The sequence below is a fragment of the Martes martes genome, assembly GCF_963455335.1.
Source record: "Martes martes genome assembly, chromosome: 4".
Taxonomy (NCBI): domain Eukaryota; kingdom Metazoa; phylum Chordata; class Mammalia; order Carnivora; family Mustelidae; genus Martes; species Martes martes.
The window spans coordinates 121565529-121589308 of NC_137891.1; the positions used below are offsets into that span (position 1 = coordinate 121565529).

Here is a 23780-nt window from a genome sequence, read left to right on the forward strand (position 1 = left end):
TTGTACCAACATCATAAAAACACACACGTTCCCACGAATGGGCTAAGGACAGCAAAACCAGGTGAAGACTGCCTGACAGGGAAGTAATCGACAGTTCTAGGAGGCCCACTGTAATAAAGTCAAACGCTGGATCTATGAAGATTTATGACATGTTAGCTTGTTATTATCACACATTATATGGCTAAGTCAGTCATGGGAAATCAATTCAGGGCCAGAAGGAAGTAGTCCATGGACACATTTCGCCTTCAGTTTGAAACTCTTTTACCTACCACAGTCACAGGAATCTTCGAGTGCTGGAAGGTCAGCACTGACTGAACGTTAACATTAGGACATTAGCAAATGTTGGCTGAGTAGGACCTTAGTAACAATTGCCTGTTTGCCCAACTTGTCCAAGTTTTCTCTAATTGTCTTTATAAGCCTACTATTATAAATTTTGCCAGTTGAAGAAATCATTTGATGACCTTACCGAAATGGACATTGTCTGACAGGTTTTCAGATAATGAGATAAAATTCCAAAATTGTATTTCAGGGTGGAATTTGGTGTGTTTGGTATTCTCCTCCCTTCTCAGGGACACATCTAGCTGTCTCTAGGGAGAGGTGACACCAGGAGCCACATAGGACAGGAATACTCAGGCTGGTGCTCTGTACTGCTGAGGTCCTGATGAAACCAGACTGACAAGCCCCAGCACCTCACCTCTGACTCCAGAATAACTCTTAGCTTCTCTTCCTGTTTTGTCTTGTTAGTCTTTCCAGTTAAGAAACTCTATTCCAACTGATGGGTTTCCTTCTTCTTCCTTCTTCCATATCCTCTTTTGTCCCCTCTTCTTTGGTTTGGTGCCTATTTCAAGCACACAGGTCATGGTAACTGACCTCTCTGGCTCAGCCTAGGATCACTTCCTGTGGCAATGCTGAGCCATATCCGGGAGACCTCAGCCAGCTCCTGAGTTTCTTTCAAGACTCTACTTTCTTGGGGCACCTGGGTGGCTCAGTGGGTTAAAGCCTCTTCCTTCGGCTCAGGTCATGATCTCAGGGTCCTGGGATCGAGCCCCGCATTGGGCTCTCTGCTCAGCAGGGAGCCTGCTTCCCCCTCTCTCTTTCTGCCTGCCTCTCTGCCTACTTGTGATCTCTGTCAAATAAATAAGTAAAAATCTTTAAAAAAAAAAAAACTCTACTTTCTTAGTGTAGTTTGAGGTTCATAGAAAAATTTAGACGAAGGTATAGAGATTTTCTATATACCTTCCTACCCCCCCACCACATGCTTAGCCTCTCCCATTATCAACATCTGCCACCAGAGTTGTATATTCTCTACATGGATGGATCTTCATGGACATGTCAAAAATCATTCAAAGTCTATAGTTTACATTAGGGCTTACTTTTTTTTTTTTTTGTTTTAACATTTGACACACAATATTACATTACTTTCAGGTGTACAACATATGTCATGCTGTGTTCACCGCAAGTGTAGCTACCATCTGTTACCACATGACCCTATTACAATACCATTGCCTATATCCCCTATGCTGTACCTTTTATTCCCGTGATTTAGTCATTCCACAACTGGAAGCAAGCTTGTGTCTCCCACTCCTCTTCACCGTCCTTCCACCCCCCCCCCCCGCCCCCATCCCCTCTGGTGATCATCCATTAGGGTTCTCTCTTGGCATTATGTGTTCTATAGGTTTGAACGAATGCATGATGACATGTATCACACAGAGTGTTTTCATTGTTCTAAAAATCCTCCGTGATTCACCTATTCAACCCTCTCCCTACATGAACCCCTGGAAATGACCATGTCCATAGTTTTGCTGTTCCAGGATGTCATATAGTTGGAATCATATAGTATGTAGCTTTTCAGATTGGCTTCTTTCACTTAAGCAGTATGCATTTAAGCTTTCTCTGTGTCCTTTTATGGCTTGATAACTCGTTTTCTCTTAGCACTGGATAATACTCCACTGTCTGAATGGACCTTAGTTTTTTTTTTTGTTTTGTTTTGTTTTTAAGATTTTATTTATTTGACAGACAGAGATCACAAATAGGCAGAGAGGCAGGCAGAGAGAGAGGAGGAAGCAGACTCCCTGCTGAGCAGAGAGCCCAATGTGGGGCTCGATCCCAGGACCCTGGGATCATGACCTGAGTCGAAGGCAGAGGCTTAACCCACTGAGCCACCCAGGCGCCCCTGAATGGACCTTAGTTTATTTATCTGTTCCCTTACTGAAGGACATCTTGGTTGCTTCTAAGGTCTTACAATTCTGAGAACAGCTGTCATAAACATTCTTGTGCAGGTTTTTGTGTGGACGTAAGTTTTCAGTTCTTTTGGGCAAATGTCAAGGAGCATGGTTTGCTGGATCATGCAGTAAGAGTATGTTTAGTTTGGTAAGAAATTGCCAAACTATGTTTTGAAGTGACTATGTGTTTTGCATTCTCTCAACCAATGTCTGAGAGGTCCTGTTGCTCCCCACCCCACCAACATTCAGTGTTGTCAGGGTTGTGGATTTGGGCCATTCTAGATAGGTGTGTGTAGTATCTCATCATGCTTTTAATGTGCCTTCTCCTGATGACATATGATGTGGAGCAACTTTTCATATGCTTTCTTAAAAAGTACAGAGCATTTACTGTATCTTTAAAATAGGGGCGCCTGGGTGGCTCAGTGGGTTAAGGCCTCTGCCTTCGGCTCGGGTCGTGATCCCAGGGTCCTGGGATCGAGCCCCACATCGGGCTCTCTGCTCAGCGGGGAGTCTGCTTCCTCCTCTCTCTCTGCCTGCCTCTCTGCCTACTTGTGATCTCTGTCTGTCAAATAAATAAATAAAATCTTTAAAAAAAAAATAAATAAATAAATAAATAAAATATCACAACTAGGTCTCAAGAATCATCTATCAGGGGGGGAGACAAGATGGCGGGGAAGTAGGAGGAGGCGCCTTTTCAACCTGCACCCTAAAGTGAGCTGATTACCTACCAAAGAACTCCGATCACCCATGAAATCAGCCTGAGATCAGAATTATACACGTCTGGATCTCTACGGGGGCCAGAAGACGCCAGTGGGCAGGTAAAGTGGAGTGGGAACGTCGGACTGATATCGGAAGATAAACAAAAGGGGGAGGGAGCCACCAGAGGCGACCGGCTGGAAAATAATACCCCAATACGAGAGTGCCCGGCATCTGGGGACCAGCATTAACTTGGAGTCTTGTTGAAAGCACTCAAAAGAGCAAAGACTCGCGCGGGGAAATTGTGGGAATCGGGGCGGATAGGGATAGGGGCTTAAGTCCCCAGACCCAGGGCAGCATCCCCTGGCGCTGAGCCGGAGAGTGCGGCGGAGAAACCTGGTCTTTGTCCCGGAGCCGCCAGTGCGCCCGAGAACGGGTGGAGTCCGGCTCCCGTGAGGGGCTGGGGCCACACCAGACGGCAGAACGCGCACCTTACTGGAGATGCGCGCGTGCCTCAACCTCCCCTGAGAGAGGTGCACGAACGCCCAGCCTGGTGTTCTGGGACCCACGCGGTGATAGACCCACGCGGCGATAGAGCCGATAGAGCTGGAGGCGCCGCGCCCCAAACCATCCCCTGGGAGAGGTGCACGCAAGCCCTGAGCTCTCAGCCCCAGCCAGCGGGAAAATCTCAGTGTGCGATTGCTGCTTGGAACCTCTCTGGCGGTCTGGAGCTGCCCAGACAGCCACAGCTGCCTTGGTTTTGCGTACAAGCAGGAGATCCTGCGTCCCCAGGGACCGCGACTCAGAACCTGCTCTGCCAGCGGCCCAGCGGCTGCAGCACCTGCAGGGGAGCAGACTGAGGCTTCTCTCTGAGAGGGAGGTTGGGGTGCAGTTTTCTTTCCTCTAAACCTCCAAAAACCATCAAAAGCTGTCAAGGCGAGAGAAAAGAAGTGAACAAACATAAAAACCTCCAGAGAACAAAAACCTGAAAAAAAAAACGTTTTTCTCAGAGCCCACCCCCTTGAGGGGGTCGGGAGGACTTAACTCAGGGAACATCATTGACTGAAAACCCATGTGGCAGCCCCCTCCCCCAGAAAACAAATCAGGAAAAAAAAAAAAAAGACTACAAGAGAACAACCACCACTACTTCATAGATACAACTTTTATTTTTAATTCTTTCCCACTATTCTGGTTCATTTTTTTTCTTTTTTTATATAGATAACTTTTTAACCTATTTACCATCACAGTGAGATGTCCAGTACATCAAATTCCATGATAAACTTCTAACCTGAATTTTTTTTGATACATACACATGTGTTTTTCTTTTGCTTTTCTATTTTCTTAATTTTTAAAAAAATTTTAAATTTAGTTTAGTCCAGTTTATTCCTTTTTTATTTTTATTTTCTAATATTCATATAGAGTTAAACTTCAAGGTAACCCCCTTTCTCCAAGCAATGCTACCCCTATAGGTGAACCAATTTTTAATCCCCCTTTTTCTTAGGAAAGTTGAGTCCTTTAACAAAGATATCAAGATACATCCAGGAAGAATCAAAATAACCTTCCTCGCCCACACCGAGAATCTATAACCATGCTCCCATCTTTTTCTTCTGCCAGTGTCTCTGTGTATTTATGTTTGTCTGGATAGTATATAAATCTTATACTTGGGGTTCTTCTTGACGAGGCTCCTCCTTTTTTTTTTGCTTATATATATATTTTTTTTCTCTCGTCATATACTTTTATCAGTCTTTTTGTTTGTCTGTTTTTGTTCGTATACGTCATAAACCTTACCCTGGGGCCCATTTGGGCTGAACCTTCACTTTTATCTTCCCTTTTTTTCCTGTCTCTCTCTCTCCCTCTTTTTTCTTTTTCTTTTCTTTTTTCTCTCATTTGGGTGGGGAATCCTGAGTGCTCAGAAGCGTTCCAGGGTGCACCTTGACTGCACCACAGTCAATACATCCAGCTACATCTGTCCAGTCATCTCTCACCAAAATGACTAGGAGGAGGAATCCCCAACAGAAGAAAAATACAGAGGATGGGCCTTCTGCAACAGAGCTAACGGCTATCAACATAGACAATATGTCAGAAAGAGAATTCAGGCTAACAATTATCCAGGCAATAGCTAGGTTGGAGAAAGCCATGGATGACCAAACAGAATTGATTAGGGCAGAATTGAAAGCGACCAGAGAGGAGGTTCATAATGTTAGGGCAGAGCTGAAGGCCACCAGGGATGAGGTTCACAACGTTCTCAATGAGTTCCAATCTAATCTAAATTCTCTAAAAGCTAGGGTAACTGAGACAGAAGATAGAATTAGTGATCTGGAGGACAAACAAATAGAGAGAAAGGATCAGGAGGAAGCCTGGAACAAACAGCTTAGAAGCCACGAAAACAGAATCAGGGAAATAAATGATGCCATGAAACGTTCCAACGTCAGAATTATTGGAATCCCTGAAGGGGAGGAGAAAGAAAGAAGTCTAGAAGATATAGTGGAACAAGTTTTTCATGAAAATTTTCCCAATCTTGCGAATGGAACAAGTGTTCATGTACTAGAAGTAGAAAGGTCCCCCCCCAAGATTATAAATTCAAAAAAAACATCCAGGCACCTCATAGTAAAATTGAGGAATCATAATTGTAGATACAATCTCTTGAAAGCCGCTAGGACAAAGAACCTCCTTACATACAGAGGAAAGCCCATCAGAATAACGTCAGACCTGTCCACAGAGACCTGGCAAGCCAGAAAGGGCTGGCAAGATATATTCAGGGCACTAAATGAGAAGAACATGCAGCCAAGAATACTTTATCCAGCAAGACTGACATTCAAAATGGATGGAGAGATAAAGAGTTTCCAAGACCGGCAAGGCTTGAAAGACTATGCAACCACCAAGCCGACACTGCAGGAAATATTAAGGGGGGTTCTATAAAAGAGGAAAAATCCTAAGAATAGCATTGAACAGAAATATAGAGACAATCGACAGAAAGAAAGACTTCAAAGATAACACAATGTCAATAAAAACGTATCTCTCAATAATCACTCTCAATGTGAATGGCCTAAATGCACCCATAAAACGACACAGGGTTGCAGATTGGATAAAACGACAGGACCCATCCATATGTTGTCTACAAGAGACCCATTTTGAACCTAAAGATACACCCAGACTGAAAGTGAAGGGATGGAGAAGCATCTTTCACGCCAATGGGCCTCAAAAGAAGGCCGGGGTAGCGATTCTCATCTCAGATAAATTAGATTTTAAACTAAAGACGGTAGTCAGGGATACAGAAGGACACTACATCATTCTTAAAGGGACTATCCACCAAGATGATCTAACAATTGTAAATATCTATGCCCCCAATATGGGAGCAGCCAATTACATAAGAAAACTATTAATCAAGATAAAGAGTCATATTGATATGAATACATTAATAGTAGGAGATCTTAACACGCCTCTCTCAGAAATAGACAGATCATCAAAGCAGAAAATCAATAAAGAAATAAGAGCATTGAATGACACATTGGACCAGATGGACCTCATAGATATATACAGAACATTCCACCCTAAAACAACAGAATACTCATTCTTCTCAAGTGCACATGGAACCTTCTCCAGAATAGACCACATACTGGGTCACAAATCAGGGCTCAACCGATACCAAAAGACTGAGATGATTCCCTGCATATTCTCAGATCACAATGCTTTGAAACTGGAGCTCAATCACAAGGAAAAGTTCAGAAGGAACTCAAATACCTGGAAGCTAAAGACCACCTTGCTTAAGAATGCTTGGATCAACCAGGAGATCAAAGAAGAACTTAAACAATTTATGGAAACCAATGAGAACGAAGACACTTCACTCCAAAACCTATGGGATACAGCAAAGGCGGTCCTAAGGGGGAAATTCATAGCCATCCAAGCCTCCCTCAAAAAAATTGAAAAATCCAGAATACACCAGCTGTCTCTACACCTTAAAGAACTGGAGAATCAACAACAAATCAAACCAACTCCACACGTAAGAAGGGAAATAATCAAGATTAGAGCAGAGATCAACGAGGTAGAAACCAGAGATACAGTAGAACGTATCAACGAAACTAGAAGCTGGTTTTTTGAAAGAATCAATAAGATCGATAAACCATTGGCCACACTAATCCAAAAGAAAAGAGAGAAAGCCCAAATTAATAAAATTATGAATGAAAAGGGAGAGATCACAACTAACACCAAGGAAGTAGAAACAATCATCAGAAGCTATTATCAACAGTTATATGCCAATAAGCTAAGCAACCTAGATGAAATGGATGCATTCCTGGAAAACTATAAACTCCCAAAATTGAACCAGGAAGAAATTGACAACCTGAATAGACCGATATCTAGTAACGAGATTGAAGCAGTGATCAAAAACCTCCCAAAAAACAAGAGCCCAGGACCTGACGGATTCCCTGGGGAATTCTATCAAACTTTCAAAGAAGAAATAATACCTATTCTCCTGAAGCTGTTTCAAAAAATTGAAGCAGAAGGAAAACTTCCAGACTCTTTTTATGAAGCCAGCATCACCCTGATCCCCAAACCAGGCAAAGACCCTACCAAAAAGGAGAATTTCAGACCGATATCACTGATGAATATGGATGCTAAGATTCTCAACAAGATCCTAGCAAACAGGATCCAACAGCACATTAAAAAGATTATCCACCATGACCAGGTAGGATTCATCCCTGGGTTACAAGGATGGTTCAACATTCGCAAATCAATCAATGTGATAGAACAAATCAATAAGAGAAGAGAGAAGAACCACATGATCCTCTCCATTGATGCAGAAAAAGCTTTTGACAAAATCCAGCATCCGTTCCTGATTAAAACGCTTCAAAGTATAGGGATAGAGGGAACATTCCTGAACTTCATCAAATCTATCTATGAAAAACCCACAGCAAATATCATCCTCAATGGGAAAAAGCTTGCAGCCTTCCCATTGAGATCAGGAACACGACAAGGATGCCCACTCTCACCACTCTTGTTCAACATAGTATTAGAAGTCCTAGCAACAGCAATCAGACAACAAAGAGAAATAAAAGGTATCCAAATTGGCAAGGAAGAAGTCAAACTCTCTCTCTTCGCAGATGACATGATTCTTTATATGGAAAACCCGAAAGACTCCACCTCCAAACTACTAGAACTCATACAGCAATTCAGTAATGTAGCAGGATACAAAGTCAATGTCCAGAAATCAGTGGCTTTCTTATACACTAACAATGAAAATACAGAAAGGCAAATTAGAGAATCGATTCCATTTACTATAGCACCAAAAACCATAAGATACCTCGGAATAAACCTAACCAAAGAGGTTAAAGATCTGTACTCGAGGAACTACAGAACACTCCTAAAAGAAATTGAAGAAGACACAAAAAGATGGAAGACCATTCCATGCTCTTGGATGGGAAGAATAAACATCGTTAAAATGTCTATACTGCCCAGAGCAATCTATACTTTTAATGCCATTCCAATCAAAATTCCACCAGTATTTTTCAAAGAGCTGGAGCAAATAATACTAAAATTTGTATGGAATCAGAAGAGACCCCGAATTGCTAAGGAAATGTTGAAAAACAAAAATAAAACTGGTGGCATCACGTTACCTGATTTCAAGCTTTACTACAAAGCTGTGATCACCAAGACAGCATGGTACTGGCATAAAAACAGACACATGGACCAGTGGAACAGAGTAGAGAGCCCAGATATGGACCCTCAACTCTATGGTCAAATAATCTTTGACAAAACAGGAAAAAATATCCAGTGGAAAAAAGACAGTCTCTTCAATAAATGGTGCTGGGAAAACTGGACAGCTATATGTAGAAGAATGAAACTTGACCATTCTCTTACACCGTACACAAAGATAAACTCGAAATGGATAAAAGACCTCAACGTGAGACAGGAATCCATCAGAATCCTCGAGGAGAACATAGGGAGTAACCTCTTTGATATCAGCCATAGCAACTTCTTTCAAGATATGTCTCCAAAGGCGAAGGAAACAAAGGCAAAGATGAACTTCTGGGACTTCATCAAGATAAAAAGCTTCTGCACAGCAAAAGAAACAGTCATCAAAACAAAGAGGCAACCCACGGAATGGGAGAAGATATTTGCAAATGACAGTACAGATAAAAGGTTGATATCCAGGATCTATAAAGAACTCCTCAAACTCAACACACACAAAACAGATAATCATATTAAAAAATGGGCAGAAGATATGAACAGACACTTCTCCAAGGAAGACATACAAATGGCTACCAGACACATGAAAAAATGTTCATCATCACTAGCCATCAGGGAGATTCAAATCAAAACCACATTGAGATACCACCTTACACCAGTTAGAATGGCCAAAATTAGCAAGACAGGAAACAACGTGTGTTGGAGAGGATGTGGAGAAAGGGGAACCCTCTTACACTGTTGGTGGGAATGCAAACTGGTGCAGCCACTTTGGAGAACAGTGTGGAGATTCCTCAGGAAATTAAAAATAGATCTTCCCTATGACCCTGCAATTGCACTGCTGGGTATTTACCCCAAAGATACAGATGTAGTGAAAAGAAGGGCCATCTGTACCCCAATGTTTATAGCAGCAATGGCCACGGTCGCCAAACTGTGGAAAGAACCAAGATGCCCTTCAACGGATGAATGGATAAGGAAGATGTGGTCCATATACACTATGGAGTATTATGCCTCCATCAGAAAGGACGAATACCCAACTTTTGTAGCAACATGGACAGGACTGGAAGAGATTATGCTGAGTGAAATAAGTCAAACAGAGAAAGTCAAGTATCATATGGTTTCACTTATTGGTGGAGCATAACAAATAATATAGAGGACAAGGGTAGATGGAGAGGAGAAGGGAGTTGAGGGAAATTGGAAGGGGAGGTGAACCATGAGAGACTATGGACTCTGAAAAACAACCTGAGGGTTTTGAAGGGGCGGGGTGGCAGGGTGGGGGAACCAGGTGGTGGGTATTAGGGAGGGCACAGATTGCATGGAGCACTGGGTGTGGTGAAAAAACTATGAATACTGTTACGCTGAAAATAAATAAAAAATGGGAAAAAAAAAATCATCTATCATTTTATTTCTGTTCCTAAACAACTTAGAAGTTATTCATCAGCCTGAGGAGCTATTCCTTTTTCAGAGACATGGATCCATCCTCAAATTTTCTGATAGCCTTGTTTTCAACCGTTGTGGCTTGCTGAATCAAAGCAGCTTAAATTGATATAAGTTCAGCGTTCCTTCCAGAATTAACTCATCTTTCTGGGCACGAGACACTGAACCCAAGCGATATCTGGCCTCATCCAAACACTGCAGATGTATTTGTCACCCAAGAAATTTTGGACTTCAGTCAAAGACCTGTTCCCCTGACTAATGACATTGATGGGGGAAGTGAGCATACATAGACCTCATCTTGTAACGAAAACCCAGTGTAACACCCTTGATCACGTTCTGTACGTGACTACGGAAAGTGTGAACAGTAGCCATTTCCTTTCTATTTCCCCACCATTTGTTAACCCAGAGCCTCTTCTTTTTCTTTCCAAGAAGACGGAGTTTTATACTGATGCGCTTGAAGTCCTTCTGCAGGGCTCTTCTGAGGCACTTCACAATAGCTGTGCAGCCCTTCAGAGTGATGCCGACATTTTCTGGAAGGTCAGTCTTCTGATTGCTGCCCACAGCAGATGTGGCAAAGAGCTCATATGCTTGTCATCTCTAGGTCTTCTTTGGTGAGGTGTCTGTTAAGAGGTTTGGCCCATTTTAACTAGGTTGTTCATTTTCATATTGTCAGTTTTTAAGCGATCTTTGTTTATTTGGGGTAATAGTGCTTTATCAGATAGTGCTTTATCAATAGTGCTTTATCAGATGTGTCTGTTACAAGGTATGCTCCCAGTCTCTGGGTTGTCATCTCATTTTCTTTATCATTGCCTTACACAGCAGAAGTTTTGGGGTGCCTGACCGGCTTAGTCAGTGGACCATGTGACTCTTGATCTTGGGGTAGTGACTTTGAGCCCCACATTGGGTGTAGACATTACTTTAAAAAATAAAGATTAAAAAAGTAATATTAGTCACCCTTCTTGAGAATATTCACAGAACAGAAGTTCTTTTTGCTTTGTTTTGCTTTGTTTTTTTTTAGGTGGGGGAGAGAGTGTCAGTGGAGGAGGGGCAGAGGGAGAGGGAGAGGGAAAGGGAGAGAGAGAATCTTAAGCAGGTTCTATGCCCATCGTGGAGCCCAACATGGGGGCTTGATGTGATGATCGATCTCACCACCCTGAGATCATGACCTGAGCAGAAATCAAGTGTCTGATGCTTACCAACTGAGCCATCCAAGTCCCCCCAGAAGTTTTTAATTTTAGTGAAATACATTTACCAATTTTTTCTTTCATGGATTGTGCCTTTGGTTTGTATTTAAAAGTCATTTCCATGTCCAAGGTCACCTAGGTTCTCTCCAATGTGGTGTTCCAGGAGTTTTATAGTTTTGTGCTTTATATTTAGGTCTGTGATTCATTTTAATTTTTGTGAAGGTGTAAGGTCTATGTCTAGATTAATTCCCGGGTAGTGAACAAACTGTTATCTGGCAAGATCAATTAAGAATAAGAAAATGAGAAGTTTTTATTTTATCTTCACTGTTTCTTCTCTGATGCTCTTCCTTTCTTTATGTAGATCTGAATTTATAATCTATATTATTCTCCTCTCTAAAGAAGTTCTTTTAACATTTCTTGTAAGACAGGTCTGTTGGTAAAACCTTCCTTTTACTTTGTTTGAGGAAATTTTTATTTCTCTTTTGGTTTTAAATGCTAATTTAAATTTAAATGCTAATTTCGTAGGGTTCAGAATTCTAGAATGTTTGGCCTATGTGGATGGACTAGGATGATTTCTGAGGAAAAGGTGAATATAATTCTTATCTTTGTTTCTCTATAGGTAAGATTTCCCCCCTCCCCTTCTGGCTTTTTTCAGGACTTCTTCACTTTTGATTTTCTGTCATTTGAAAATGATATGCCTACATGTAGGTGGTTTTTGTTTGTTTGTTGCATGCATCCTGCTTGGGGTTTCTGAGTTTCCTGGATATATGGTTTGGTAACGGACATAAACTTGGGAAATTCTGATTCATTATTGTTTCAATATTTCTTCTGTTCCTTTCTCAATTTCTTCTCTTTTTGACGTTCTCATTACACATACGTTACATCTTTTGCAGTTGTCCCATAGTCCTTGGATAGTCTCTCCTACTTTTTTCAATCTTTATTCTTTACTTTTCAGTTTTGGAAATTTCTACTGATATACATCCTCAAGCTCAGAGATTCTTTCCTCAGCTGTGCCCAGTCTACTAAAAAGAGCCCATCAGAGGTGTTCTTCGTTTCTTTTATAGTGTGTGGTTTTTTTTTTTAATCTCTAGCTTTTCTTTTTGGTTCTCTCTTAGGGTTTCCTTCTCTCTGCTCACATTTCCCTTCCATTCTTTCATGCTGTCTACTTATTCCTTAGAACCAGTCCTAGTTGTTTTAAAGCCCCAGTCTGATAATTCCAACATCCCTGCCATGTCTGGTTCGGTGATTTGCTCTGTCTCTTCAAAAAAAATTTTTTTTTGCCTTTTAGTGTGCCTTGTAATTTTTTCTTGATAACTGGACATGATGCACCAAGTAAAATGAACTTCTGTAAATGGGCCTTTAGTAATGTGGTGTGAGGTGTGGAGAGGGAGGGAGAGTTTTACAGCCCTAGGATTAAGTCTCCATCTCTTAGTGAGCAGAGGTCTCTGGCCTTTGAACTACACAAGTGTTTCTCAGGTTTTTTTTCTCCACACATCCTTCCCCCCTTTAGGTGGGACAGGGTGGGCTATCTGGAGTTAGGTATTTCTCTTCCCCCAGGCCAGTTAATTTCTCATATTACCTCAGCAGGTTAGTTTCTGGTTACTTAGTTTCCCCTGTGGGCAGGACTTGTTGAGAATGGAGAGCTCTGGTGTGTTTCAAAATGGTTCCTACCCCCTCCACCCTCCCCACCCCCGCCAGAAGCCCCAGGGGATTTTTCTAGGCTATTTACTATGAGAACCCGGTCAGGTTCTTGGAGTTAAAACTCGTAACAGTTTGGGGCCATATCTAAAACTAGGTTCTGCAGCTTTTAACTCTCAGACCTGCCCACATTGAGCCTTTTATAATTCATTAATTGCAGGTCAGCTTTTCCCACCCTGGCGCTGGTTCCCATGGTGGTTTCTACTCAAGAGTCGGCTCAGGTAAGCTGTGATTTCCTGTATTTGTCTGTCTCTCCTATATTAGGGGTAGTGGTTTGCCTTGTCCTCCTGTCTCTTTAAATGTTCAAGAAGCATTGTTTATTTTTCAGTTTGTTCTACTTTTTATTTGTTGTGGGGACAGAATGGTGATTTCCAAGCTCCTCACATACAGAACTGGAGACTGTGCTCCTGGGTTTCTTGCCCTGGCTGGAGGAATTCATGAAATCTCCAGGCTACCTGGGTCCCAGGTCAGATAGCATGTGGTATGAGAGGCCTTCACCTGAACAGCCAGGCCCAGAAAAAGCTCTTACATGCAGGAGAATGTTCCTTGCTCAGAAAATATGGTGGGGTCCTGCCTGAAATGACTTTCTCTATGAATTTACTACTCCAGGTACCTCACATTGGTGGAATCAAATTTTTTATTTTGAGACTGGCTTATTTCTCTTTAGCATAATGTCTTTAAGGTTTATCCCTGTGATACCATGTGGCAGAATTTTCTTCCTTTTTAAGGATGAACACTCTTCCATGTATGCATATATCACATTATGCATATCCATTTAACTGTCACTGGACTTTTGGGTTGCTTCCATCTTTTGGCTATTATGAATAATGCTCCATGAACAGGAGAATACACATATCTGATCGAATTCTCGCTTTTAGTTATATCGGGTATAGACTCAGAATTAGAATTGCTGGATTGTGTGGTAATTCTATTTTCAATATTTGTGAGGAATTGCCATGCTATTTTCCTCAGTGGCTACCCCATTTTACATTGCCTCTAGCGGTACACAGGAGTTCCGATTTTCCACGTCCTAACCAACTCTTGTCATTTCCTTTTCTTTTCCTCTCCCTCCTCCTTCTGTAATTAGCTAACTGGCTAACCTAATGGGTGGGAAGTGGTATCTCCTTGTGGTTTTGATTTTTATTTCCCTCATGATTCATGAGGTGCATCTTTTCATGGGCTTGTTGGCCACTCATGTATCTTCTTTGGAGCAAAGTCTGTTCAAGTCTTTTCCCATTTTCTAATCATGTTGTTTGTGTTTGAGTTGGGTCAGATCTGATTTTTTTTTAATTGTCTTAAGCAAATTTTAAATACTGGTTACTAAGTAACCATTTGAAAAACATGGGAAACAAACTCCCAACAACTGTGGAGGTCAAACAAACCCTATTAGCCAGTGGCGCTGGCCCCAGTGCTGCCAGCTCACTGCCTCGGTACTCGATGGGTATGGATGTCTCCACTGGGGATCATCCAGAAAGCAAAACCTGGTAGGAAGGACCAAAGGAAGGGCATTCCTTGGTTTCCAAAATCCAGTTTTGTTTCCTTCTGTTTCCAAAGTCTTACCTGCCCTCACCACAGCGATGAGAACAAATAACACATTCGGCTTTATTTAAGGAAGGGCCTCACCTGGTGAGGAGGCAGAGAAAACTTACCATCAACCAGACGTGGAGCATTAAAGACCTTTATTTCATTGTCCAGAATATTCCATTGTGAAACATCTGTTGACTTGGTATTTGCAGGAGGAGAAAATAGCATGTTGATCTGGAAATATATATATGTACATATATATATATATATATATATATATATATATACTTTTTTTCTTGAAAGTATATTAACTAGATAACTCAAGGAGATGGCAGTTGACCTCCACGCTGATGTCTTCTAGTACTGCTGGGAAAGGTACTTCGAGTGGGCTCAGTGGAAGCAACCTGCCCTGGAAGGTCCAGCAATTGATTCTGCCCCTGCTACTGTCTTATGACCTTATGTTCTGAGCTCTTTTTCTTCCCCTATAAGATGGGCTTAATAATACCTTACTGGAGGAGCTTTGGGGAGGAGTAAAAGGTTTTTTGTTTTTGTTTTTGTTTTGAAAAGTAGAGGTACTTTTAAAAAATGTAATGTTCTATGTAGCCCGAACCTTTGAATCTCACTTTTTCCATTGGTCCTGGGAACAAGTGTGGGAGGGGTGACACTGGAGTGTTATAAGCAAAGCTCCAAGCCCCCTGGACTTTGCCTTTTGAAGGCAAATGAAGTTTGGTTTTGTTTTTTTTTTTCCTGCTGTGATCATTATTGTCCTTGATCTTTTCCACTTGGCAGCTTGCATGTCTCCTCCTGGCTTCCTTGGAAGCCACTGCCATCCCCCTTCTGACACATCCCTGGCAAAGGCACGGCTATGGTAAGCCAGGGGGGCCCATGCCCTTCGCAACCCACACAATGACAAGCTCAGTACTTGCTCCCGAAGTTCCAGTCCACACCTGCTCAGGGCGAAGACGCAGCTCCCTGCACGTGAGCACCATTCTGTAGGCCGGAGAGCCTTTCCCAAGCTTTGCTTTTCCCAAGCAAAGGAAAGGCTCTCTGAAGGCAGAAAGTCTTCTCACAGACCTTGAGAACACATTTGAGGACCTCCAGAAATCCGTGGCTCCCAGTGTAGCAAATGGTGTTCTAGGAAACCCAATGATGGAAAACAGGAGCACAAGTAAGAGACGAAAGAATGGCCTTTCCATACCCCAGGGCCTCTCCTTGCTAGCTGTGTCACTTCGGGCAAGTTTACCAGCATCTTGAGTTTTAACATCCTCTTCTATAACACTAGGGTAGTCATACCCATTTTAGCAATATGATGACAGGGCTAAAGGAGACATCAAACTTAAAGTGCCTGGTGTTTGGGGGGAGCATAAGAAAAGTTAATTCCTTAACAATTTGGATGGAAAAATGTACCAAGGCCAAGGCCATGAAGCGTTTGCCAGGTAGCAGCCAGAAGTGCAGCCTGCACATTTTTCCTTTTCAAGGAGATGGGGTCCGGGAGGGATCTAACGTCTGGGCATCCTTGTGCCATCAAATGAGTGTCCTGTTCTTAGTGGGTGGTTTCCTGAGATGTGGGAGGTTGCATTGCTTAAAGTCAGTGTCCTACAAGGCCACCCTCTGTCCTTCTTTCCTGAGAGCCTTGGGAGCCCTTGTACAGATACCACTCTTGGACTCCTGGGGGTCTGCGTGATAGCCAAGTTCTCCCAGAATGGGTAGGAAGATTGGGCTCCTCACTGTGCCTTTTTACACAAATGGACACAGCTGTCATTATTCAGGGCTGTGCCTGATGAGAAAATTATATAGCTGGGCAGCTTAGGGCCATGACAAATTCATGGTTTTCAAAATCGGTTAACCCTTAATGATCCTTTTGGCAAGGGTCTTCCCTTTTTCCTGTTTTCCTCAGCTACTCTTCCAGGCCCTCACCTTTTTCCACAAACCCCCTAACTTACCTCTGCCCCACCTTCTCTGCATATGGACTGGCTTCCAATTTTCTGAGAAAAGCCATTTTCTAGGCATCCCCTTTCCCATCCTCGCATCTCTGCATCTTCAAAATTGTTCACTTTGGCACATTGTCTCTTCAGAGTCAATCTACAGGCACTTGGCAGAGCCCCTGAGATGTGGTCTATTACTTTTACCCAGACTCTAGGCATTATAGACCATGTCATGATGGAGATGGTGGGCACCATCTCTGCAACCAGAGGGGTACAGGCTGTTTGAGAAAAATGAAACCAAGTGGGAGGCAGAGAGAATCCTGTAATATTTCTATCACTCTTTAGAGGCAGTCATGCCTGTTTTTTTTTTTTTTTTTTTTTTTTTTTTTTCAGTTTCGTGAGTTAACTCTCTTTTCCCCTTAAGCTGGTTGGCTTCTGTCACTCATAACTAAAGGGGACCGAAAGGAAGTACGCTCTTCTAGACTGTAAATGTCAGCAGGGAAGGACGGCGTCTGTGTCTGCATTGTTCGTTCCCGGCACTTCGGAGAGTGCCTGGCGCATAGTAAGTTCTCAAGAAATATTTCTTGACTAACCCTACCTGTGCCTGGTGTTGATGGTCCCATCTCTTCACTTCAGATCCATCTTTGTTCCTTTTTCATTTTCTTTCCTGTGTTTTAAGCCTCTCCCTTCCTCAGATAGTATATATTTCTGAGTCCTCTTAATCCTAAAAATAGAACCAAGCACATAACAACAAAATAAAAATCTTCCTTTATTATGGCATTTCTTTCTAGCACCCTGACCTACTTTCCCATCTCATCTGAGCTTTTCAAAAGCATATTCTTAACTCACTGCAACGTGGCTTCCATTCCAACGATTTCTGTGCTGTCATACTCATTCCTGACAGGCTTGGCTCAAATGCACGTAGCACTCTCTGTCAGCCACTCTTATTACAGTCCATACAGTTGATCGATACCCCTTCTTCCCAGAAGGCAGGATGTCCCTCAGAATCTTCTAGAATCTGCTTTCTAGATCTCAGCTCATGGCTCTTCCCTTTGCCTGAAATCTCTGCTTCACTCCTAACCTCCTGTTAACAGAATTTGAAATTCTTTTCCCACATTGGGACTATAGCAGCACAATACTCTCCTTGGCCTTGGTAATTTGCTGCCGGTGGTAAAGTAGATCAGGTCTCCATTAGCCAGTGTGTCCAGGGCCCACACCGATGCCACATTTTGACCTTCAGAGTTATACCAAGTGGAGGATGGCCACCGTGGCTCTGAGGCTGACGCTCTTAGCTCAGTGATTTTCAGAGGCCTGTCACCTAAGTCCACATTTTGGGTATTGAACTGGAATTTTCTCTGCAACCTCCAGGATTAGGTGAGAGATAGATTTCATTTTATGGAGGATAGTGTACTATTACCTAAGGTCATTTCAGGAATGAGACTGTGAAAGGAGGTATCTTGTCAGCTCTTCCAGGAGCCCTCTGGGAATTAATCCTGGCTTGTTCTGATGACCCGATGAGTAGTGGAGGATTCTAGGCATCTAAGGAGAAAATTACAACTTCATCCATATAACAAGTGCAAGTGCATAAATAACCCGAATTGTTTAATTTATAGAGGCTTAAGAGATAAACAATCTCTGCTCTTCCTGCTAGCTCTAGAAAATAGCAGAGTCCTCCTGTGGCTACATCCATTTCATTTAGGCACTCAGCAAATATTTGGCAAGCACCTACCATCTGCAAGGAGTTTATTATCCACGTAGGGACAAAAATCATGCAGATAAATAGCTTTAATAAAATGTAGCATTAAATTTCAAATGGGCTTTCTTCTGTTAAAAGGCTACAAGGAGCCTTAAGAGTAAGAGCTAAGTCAACAAATGCAAAATACTCATTTAATCTAGTAAAACGCCGGTTCATCTCATTCAGTGATGGCTAAACCTGGCTCTGCATCGGCGGAGAGTGGTAGCCTGGGGTGGGCGCTGGGACTGATCTCTCTAACTGTGTTCCAGAGTGGATCCGATGTGTCCCCCTTGGTTTGGACATCACTGATACATTGCACCCTTCCTCAGAACTGGACTTGCCATGAAAATGTCATTCGATGGCATATTCTTGAAAAATGGGTCCTCTCTTGATTATCTAACTATGCTCCCTCTGGTTCTCTCCTGTTTTTTTTTTTTTTTTTTTCCCAGTCTCTTTTCCTGGCTACTAATTTTCTCTCAGCTGCGTACTAGTTTTCTGTGGCTGTCGTAACTCGAGCTTAGTGGCTTGAAATAACACAAAGTTATTGTGCAGTTTTGTACATCAGAACTGATATACACAGATCTCACCGGGCTAAAATCAAGGTGTCAGCGGGGGCTGTGTTTCCTTCTGGAGGCTCTAGTGGGGGGAGTCTATTTCCTTGCCTTTCCCAGTTTCCAGAAGCCCATGGCCCTCATCCATCTTCCAACCAGCAACCTGGGGCTGAATCCTTCTCAGGCTGTATCACTCCAACTTCTTCTTCTGTCTCCCCCTTCTACTTTTGGAGACTTTGTGATTAGACTGGGCCCACTGGGGTAATCCACACAACTCTGAGCAACTTGATTCCATCTGCTGCCCCCTTTGCCATGTATCTTAACCTCTTCAGAGGTTCTGGGGATTGGGACGTGCATGTCTTTGGGTAGCGTCCAGGTGCCAGCTGCTGCCAGCCCCTTACTGTGCTTGCTCTCTAGCCCTTTCTTTGCAAACCAGGTCTTCAGAGACCAAGCAGGTGGTAATGAGTGAGTGAAGCTGGACAGGGGGATAAAGGGACACTGGCTGATCAACCAGCCAGTTGTTACTATGTTGTTTTCAGATCTTTTGCTTTTTCAAAAAAAAGTCAGAACTTTCAATTTTGTTTCTTTGATATGTACCACAGCTTTTAATGATTGGCAGGAAATTTTAATGTTTAAAAGCATTATGGGAGCCAAACCAAACACATCTATTGCCATATTTGGCTTTGAGATGTCCATTTATAACCTCGGCTCCATGTATCCCCCCTGGAAAAGATATCATTATGCCTAAGGATTCAGCTACCACCTGTACTGTGTGTGCTGACTCCCAAACCTCTGTGTTTATATACACTTCTCTGATGTGCTGAGAACAACCTCACCAACTACATTTTCAACAGCCATATGCACTCAAGCTCAAATCTGCCTGAGATTGAGCCTGAGACCTGGGAGCCCCTCCGTTTCTAGTCCAGTGGTCACCAAGTTCTACAATCTGTCTCCTCCTTTGCACCTGCGGCCACAATTTCCTCTTTATTGGATTATTATGACGCTGTTTTTGCTCATCTCTTAGGCTCCATTCTTCCTGATTCCAGTCTACACTCTAAAATGCAACTTAGACCACATCATTTTATGCTTCTACTGAGCATTCTTCAGTGGATTCCAATAACCCACAGGGTGAAGTCCAAAGTCCATAATCTAGCATTCCATGCCTCTCACTTTGTGACCCAGCATTACCTCTCCAACCTCATCTGTCACCACTTTTCCATTGCTATCTTGTATTTCCATATTCCAGAACATTGATTGCAGTTCCCTGTATCTGGGCCGTGGCTTACCACTCACTGGTCTCTCTGATTGGGATGCCTTTCCCCATGGATACACCTGGAGACCTTCTCATCCTCACCCCCGAAGGTCAGGGCTTACTTAAGCTGTGCAGTGTTCCCCAACTCCTCCCCCTCAGCCTTTCCGCAGCCCTTCTTCCCGGCAATCGTTGTGCTCTGCTAATACATTCTTTATCTGTCTCACGTGGCTTTGATTATTTGTTCATGTTCATGTCTCCTATCTTTGTGTCATGAGTACTTAGCAGAGGGCCCTCAATACAATCACGCCTAATAATATTTCTGAATGAACGAATGAATGAAGGAAGGAACCATGCCACACAGATGGCATCTGTCCTATTTAGGATCAAAATTACCCCAAGGAGTTGTAATTCTTTGATGAGTTTCTCAGTCCTCTCTTCAAATAAGTTTCTATCTTCCGCCAGCTGCAGAAGCTCTTTGAATGATTTAAAATGTAGACTTCAAAATTGGCTGCCAAGAAATGCCACTTCATTTCCTTTCTAAAATAACGTGACTTTCCCCGTGACCCAGACAAAAGAGCAACCCTTAGATAATGTTCCATTTAAAAAAGAATTTATTTTCAGGGAAAAAGAGGTGAACTTGAGTGGATTTTAGCTCTGCCCCTTTCCTTGGTGATCCCTAGGTATTTCTTTCCAGGTGTGAGGACTCTTCCCTGTGTGGACCCTCAAGGGAAGGCCACTGCATGGCCTGCTTTTAGTCCCACGGTGATGCCATCTCAGGAAGTGCCCAGACCCGGTGAACCTTACAGTCTCCTGCAACTTAGTCATAGATCTGGGCAAAGACCACAATTTATAAAGCATTTCTCTCAGACAGAGAGCAGATTAGTCATCTTTCTAAAAATGGAAGGAACAGGCACAAAGGGGCACTTGTCTTCACTGGGAGCCTGGCCAGCAGAGCCCCAGCAAAGCCTGTAGACTGACTGGAAGTCTTGGGGGGAAGATCTGCTCAAGGGCAGTCCCACGGTCACTCCTGATCTGCCTGACTATACGAGGGCAGCAGACCCAGGGGCAAAAAAAGAAACCCAGCTCCTGGATCCACATAGTTACCAGGCATCGCTTATTTATTTATTTATTTTTTTACCCAAGATTGATTTTATTTATTTATTTGAGAGAGGGAGGGGCTGGGGGGGGAGGAAGAGAATCTCAAGCAGACTGTGCTCTGAGTGCAGAGCCCACTGTGGAGTTCTGTAGCAGGACCTGAGCCAAAACCAACCTGCTGAGCCACTCACGTGCCCCCAAACATCACCTTTTTTGATGCCCAAGGTTTACTCTTCTCCTGTGTCTCTGGGTATATTATCTATACCCCCCCACCCCGCCTTGAGGGAAAGAGTGAGGGGAAAAGAAATGAAAATTCACTCTATACCATTCACTGTATACCTGTTGTGAACCAGGAAATGTGTTAGAGGCTTTAAATGCTTTTCTTTTTCAACTTGTTTCAATTTTATTTGCCTTCTTAAATCTCCATTTTACAAGTGAGGAGCCTGAGCATTGGCAAGGCCAAGTGATTTGCTCATTTCTGAACAACCAGTGAACGATGGGCCAAGATATTATTCAGTAGATGTTATTTCAAAGCCCACACTTGTTCCGTTGATGACACAGCTGATAGAGGAGAATAGCTGTCACATCTAATTTTTGTGCTTGTGTGCCAGAACGGACAGTTTCTGTGAGCCTATCCGATTTATAATTTTATTGGCTAATATGTCCAGAGTATTCTCAGGCCCACATCGAGGCAACAAATCAACACTGGTTAGGTGAAGGGTAGGGCCTGCCAGGTTGACCTGAAGGCGCATGAGAACCAGCCCCCGCCTGCCAGGACTTGGAGGCTTCTTAGGTGAGCAGAGGAAGTGAAGGAGGAACACTAGAGCCCACGAGAGCCCAGGGTCTGCCGCAAATAAGCATGCTGGCAATGCTGGACATTTCTGCCATGACATGCTGATGGTGTTCTCATGGGTGACACGCTCCCCTGGGTGTTTGTGGGGCCAGAGCCGCCATAGTTTCTCTGTCGCTCACTCAAGAGCATGTGTTGGACTTCAGGTAATTGAGGGCTTGCCATTAAAGGGATTCCTTGAATCAAGGAGGGTGTTTGGTATTTTCATCATTAGTAGTGACATGCCAGTGGCAATTTCATGACAGATGGTGGTACACCCATATGTTCAGAGCTTCTGTGCCTGACCATCAATGCAGAGGGCAGCCAAATGTCTAATGTGGACAGAACACACTGTGACCTGAGATGGGGGGGCTCGGTGGGGCTGGAGCAGATGGGGTGTTTGACCTGGAAGAGCAGATGACCTAGACTCATGCCGAGCATCGTGCCGGACATGTGGAGCTTAACAAATGAACCAAATTGGAAAACGCAGGGCACACCCGAGGTCCAGCATGAGGCAGGACCCCCTTTCCTAGGGCAGTGAGGACACATGAGGGAACCGCAGCCCTACACCCTCCTGCAGACACATGATCAGGGGATCAGGGGGAAGGGAAACCCTCAGGAGAGACTGAATATTTTCTAAAGGAATTGTTTGATGTATTAGTCTGGAGTATGCTTTTAGTCAAACAGTATAAAAACTCTTTCTTCCCTTGGCCAGAGGGTGTGGGATTGGGAGAAGGACTGGAATGATAAGGACTGAAGGAGTTATGTATTCTCTGCTTTTAAGTGGTGTGTGCAGAAAATTTTGTGACACTACCACATTGATATTATTTACTGGTTTCTCCATTATAGATATCATACCACCCCGTGTCACATTCTCCCTTTGCATCCTAATTTTTGATAGTTAACACTGTCTTTAGTTCTTCTGTCGGTACCTTTGTGTAACTTCACGTTTCGTACTTAAATCTTTCTTTCTTATTTCGCCAACTTTCGGTGAGGTCTCCGAGTTCCTATTTTGTAGGGTAAGGACACTTCCATTGACTGCTCTTTCTACCTTCTCTTTTCTTTCGTTTGGATAATTCATGTTTGCCTCCTATCCTGTAACCTTCTTCAAGTCTTATAGTATATGTAGGTTGAGTCTAAAAGGTTGTGTATCAGAAGTAGATTTATGCTACTGAGACTATGAAATCCTTTTCAGAGTGGGGTCACATGTCAGTGTCATGACTCCTGCACTTTGCAGAGCGTTTTAGCCCCCAGCTGCTGCTGTCACAAATTCCCGTAGACTAAGCGCCCTCCTGAACACCACAGTTGCTTAGTGACTGACTAAAGCAACATGAATCTAAGGTTTTGGGAGTCAGAAGTCCTCCACTGGTCTCTCTGGGCTAAAATCAAGGTGTCAGCAGGGCCGTTCTGCTGGGGTTTCTACGGATGAATTTATTCCCTTGCCTTTCCCAGCTATTATAGGTCACCTGCCTGGGCTCCTGGCTCTTTCCTCCATATCCAAAGCCAGTCGTTGGATTTCTCCGATCATTCTTCCATCGTCATGGTTTTCTGCGATTGTAGCCTGGAGATGTCTCTGCTACGAAGCACTCATGTGGTTAGATGGGGCCTACCTGGACAATCCAGGGTAGTTCCCCCATATCAAATTTCATAATGTTCATCACATCTGCACAATTCCTTTTGCTGCAGAAGGGTAAGATAGTCACAGGTTCTAAGGAATAGGGCATGGGCATCTCTAAAAGGTCCATATTCTGCTCACCACAAATGTTCCTGGTGTTTAAAAAATGACAAAGAATGGATTCTACTTCCTATACTCCATCATTGCTCACACACCGTATTTTAATATGTTGCATTTTTTGGACTCTAGTTTTCTTGTTTAGATGTTTTTTGTTTTTAGTGGAATCCTTGTTTTTTGTTAGAAGTATGTTTTCTGTTTACCAAATCCTTATATCT

The 23780-nt window shown here is 43.1% G+C and overlaps 1 pseudogene across 1 annotated transcript; it reads right to left on the bottom strand.

Moving 5' to 3' along the window:
* Positions 1 to 10030: 10030 nt before the first annotated feature.
* Positions 10031 to 22911, bottom strand: LOC308341678 (large ribosomal subunit protein uL6-like; annotated as a pseudogene). The gene is made up of 2 exons: positions 22763 to 22911; positions 10031 to 10590 (listed from the first exon to the last, which is right to left on the bottom strand). The product of its transcript is annotated as a large ribosomal subunit protein uL6-like (transcript).
* Between the last annotated feature and the right edge of the window lie 869 nt (positions 22912 to 23780).